Genomic DNA, 4,313 nt, shown 5'->3' with positions numbered 1-4,313 from the left:
GGAGCCTTGAAGATCGTGCAACAAATTTCTACCAGACTTCCCGAGGGAAAAGTGGAGCAAATGGATACATGCAAAGGTTGTACCTTGGGTAAGTATGCGAAATCTTCATTTCCGGATTGAGATAGTAGAGTTGGAGCAATCCTAGAGTGAGTTCACTCAGATGTTTGTGGACCATTCTCTACAGCCTCCACCACTAAACAAAGGTACTATGTTATTTTTATTGATGATTTTTCTCGTAGATGTTGGATCTACTTGATGCAAAAGAAGGATCAGATCTTCTTGAGGTTTTGTGAGTTTAAAGCCTTGGCAGAGAAAGAATATGGAAAGAAAATAAAAGCCTTGCATAGTGACAATGGTGGAGAGTATGTCTCCAAATAGTTTAAGGACTTCTACGCTATAGAAGGAATTAAACGGGAGTTGACGACACCCCATAACCCACAGCAGAATGGGGTGGCCGAAAGGAAGAACAGATCGATTGTGGGAGCAGCTCGAGCGATGTTGCATGACCAAATCCTACCACTGCATTTGTGGGCTGAGGCATGCAATACAACAGTGTACTTGTAGAACAGAAGCCCACACCATATACTGGGAATGAAGACACCTATGGAGGCCTTTTTCAGGAAGCGACCAGATGTGAGTGACTTCCGAATCTTTGGATCATCGGTTTACTTCCATGTGACCAAATATGCCCGGAAGAAGCTAGATCTGACAACTGAGTTGGGAATACTTGTGGGGTACATGGATACACCCCAAAACTATCGGGTGTTCCTGCCTACCAATTAGAGGACAGTGATACCCAGAGATTTGAAGTTCGATGAGAAGAAAGCCATGTGAGTATCACTTGAGAGGGAGCTCAAGTTGCATGCAGATGAGGAACTTTCAGTTCCTAAGGAGGAGGAGCCTTAGATTGATGTAGAGCAGCCACATGTAGAGGATCCGGGAGTGGAGACATCCACTCATGTTGAGTCTTCCAGAGATGGAAGGAAATGCTCAAGGGAAGTTGACAGGTTGATGTTGGATGCGTGGGAGAATGTGGGACAACCATCTTCTCAACGCAGCTAGAGGAGGTCTCCCGAGTGGTACACTAGTTACATGGCCCTGGTTGGGGAGTGTGTAGAGTCCGAGCCTTCTTCATTCGAGGAGGCAGTGCAGCAACCAGTCTGGGTTGATGCAATGGTGGAGGAGTATGACTCCATCATTCGGAACTATGTTTGGGATGTTGTTCCAAGACCTCAGAACAAGTCAGTGGTGAGTTCCAGTTGGCTTTACAAGGTAAAGCATGCATCTGATGGTAGTGTTGAGAAACATAAGCAAGGTTTGTTGCCCGTGGTTTTTGATAGGTTGAGGGGATCGACTACGATGAGACCTTTGCTCCTGTAGCAAGGTACTCATCTATCAGATTGATGTTGGCACTATCAGCTCAGATGGGTTGGAAGATCCATCAGATGGACATGAAGACAACATTCCTCAATGGGAAGATTGAGGAGGAGGTGTACATTGAGCAGCCAAAAGGTTTTGAGACCTTTGATCGTGAGTCGCATGTGTGCCGACTCAAGAGGGATTTGTATGGGCTGAAGCAAGCACCCCGTGCTTGGTACACCAGGATCAACAACTATTTCATCGGGTTGGGCTTCACCAAGAGTGAAGCAGATGCAAACCTTTACCACATCATGGTAGAAAGTAAGCCATTGATCATTGTTCTTTATGTCGATGATCTAATTTTGACATGTGATGATCAGTTGATCCAGTCTTTCAAGGAGGACCTTGCAAGAGAGTTTGAAATGAAATACATGGGTCTTATGCACTACTTTCTAGGCATGGAAGTGTGGCAGAGAGATGGAGAAGTTTTTGTGTCTCAAGGCAAGTATGCCAATGAGATCCTCAAGCGGTTCCATATGGAGAAGTGCAAACCCATGCAGACTCCTATAGGTGGGAACTGGAGGAAGGAGGATGATACTTTAGGTGAGGTAGTAGCTGCTACTGTTTATCGACAGCTTGTGGGTTCACTTATGTATCTGGTGAACACATGACCAGACTTATGCTTTGCGGTGAACTGACTGAGTCAAGCTATGGTTCATCCTACCAAGATGTTTTGGAAGGCAGCGAAGCATGTGCTGAGATACCTTAGAGGCACATCTCAATTTGGATTGCGGTACAGACGGACAAAGGGAGTGGAGCTTCATGGATTCATAGATGTGGATTGGGTAGGGAGTCCATCAAACCAGAAGAGCACTTCTGGAGGAATCTTCAACCTTGGTTCAACTGCAGTTTCCTAGTACAACAGGAAATAGAGGTCAGTTACACTTGGCTCAACAGAGGCTAAATACATGGTTGCTAGTCAGGCTGCATGTGAGGCCATTTGGATGCGGAAGATTCTAGTGGGATTGTTTGCTAGAGGATGGATCTAACCGTGATCTACTGCGATAATCAGAGTTGTATCAAACTCTCTGAGAATCCAATTTTTCATGACAGGTCCAAGCACATTGATATCCGGTATCATCATCTTCAAGACTGTGTGGTCAAGAGGATCATGTTGTTGCTGTATGTTTCGACCGAGGAACATGATGCAGATATTTTGATGAAGGCATTGTCAAAATGAAAGTTCGAGTTCCACAAAGACATGATTGGGCTTACTGATAATCCCTTTCTTGTTGAGAGGGAGTGTTGAAAATAACAACAAGAAATGATAAAAATAGAAGTGCTAAAAATAACACTGCTATAAATAGCATTTCGAGATATCTTCCAATTTTAGTTAGTCCCTGAACTAAAATGAGAAGTAAAATTCGAATTTGATCTTAGCAGCTATTTGTAAAATAATTAATTAATTCATCTTGAGTTAATTAGTTGTAGGAAATCAAACATGAAGTCTATGTGAAGAGATGCAAAATCTTCTCCATTGATTGAGGAAGTTATCCCTTGATTAAAGGAGATCAGGATGAGTTGTACTTTGAGTTGTAATTAGTTAGCTCAATTATCTGAGTTAAGTCTAGTTAGATTAGTTCCAACAGTTTGTGGAACTAATTGTGAGTTCAGTTAGTTAATGCATGCATGCATGTAACTGCTGCACTTCAGATAATTGAATATTCTCTCATAAATAACTCATGCATGTCGGTTTAGTCAGAGACCCAGTTGATATCAGGTGATGAGAAAGTGTACTATTAGTTGCAGAAATATTCCTTGGAGTATATCTCTTGCATGTAGAAGGAATTCATTCCTTGGAGGAGTTCCACAGAGACATGATTGGGGTTACTGATAATCCCTTTCTTGTTGAGAGGGAGTGTTGAAAATAACAACAAGAAATGATAAAAATAGAAGTGCTAAAAATAACACTGCTATAAATAGCATTTCGAGATACCTTCCAATTTTAGTTAGTCCCTGAACTAAAATGAGAAGTAAAATTCGAATTTGATCTTAGCAGCTATTTGTAAAATAATTAATTAATTCATCTTGAGTTAATTAGTTGTAGGAAATCAAACATGAAGTCTATGTGAAGAGATGCAAAATCTTCTCCATTGATTGAGGAAGTTATCCCTTGATTAAAGGAGATCAGGATGAGTTGTACTTTGAGTTGTAATTAGTCAGCTCAATTATCTGAGTTAAGTCTAGTTAGATTAGTTCCAACAGTTTGTGGAACTAATTGTGAGTTCAGTTAGTTAATGCATGCATACATGTAACTGCTGCACTTCAGATAATTGAATATTCTCTCATAAATAACTCATGCATGTCGGTTCAGTCAGAGACCCAGTTGATATCAGGTGATGAGAAAGTGTACTATTAGTTGCAGAAATATTCCTTGGAGTATATCTCTTGCATGTAGAAGGAATTCATTCCTTGGAGGAGTTCCACAGAGACATGATTGGGGTTACTGATAATCCCTTTCTTGTTGAGAGGGAGTGTTGAAAATAACAAGAAGAAATGATAAAAATAGAAGTGCTAAAAATAACACTGCTATAAATAGCATTTCGAGATACCTTCCAATTTTAGTTAGTCCCTGAACTAAAATGAGAAGTAAAATTCGAATTTGATCTTAGCAGCTATTTGTAAAATAATTAATTAATTCATCTTGAGTTAATTAGTTGTAGGAAATCAAACATGAAGTCTATGTGAAGAGATGCAACATCTTCTCCATTGATTGAGGAAGTTATCCCTTGATTAAAGGAGATCAGGATGAATTGTACTTTGAGTTGTAATTAGTTAGCTCAATTATTTGAGTTAAGTCTAGTTAGATTAGTTCCAACAGTTTGTGGAACTAATTGTGAGTTCAGTTAGTTAATGCATGCATGCATGTAACTGCTGCACTTCAGATAATTGAA

Source organism: Pinus tabuliformis, chromosome 5_2, assembly GCF_031772625.1.
Source record: "Pinus tabuliformis cultivar Carrire ecotype Pingquan chromosome 5_2, CPIR1, whole genome shotgun sequence".
In the NCBI taxonomy this organism is placed as follows: domain Eukaryota; kingdom Viridiplantae; phylum Streptophyta; class Pinopsida; order Pinales; family Pinaceae; genus Pinus; species Pinus tabuliformis.
This window is presented reverse-complemented; position numbering follows the sequence as displayed.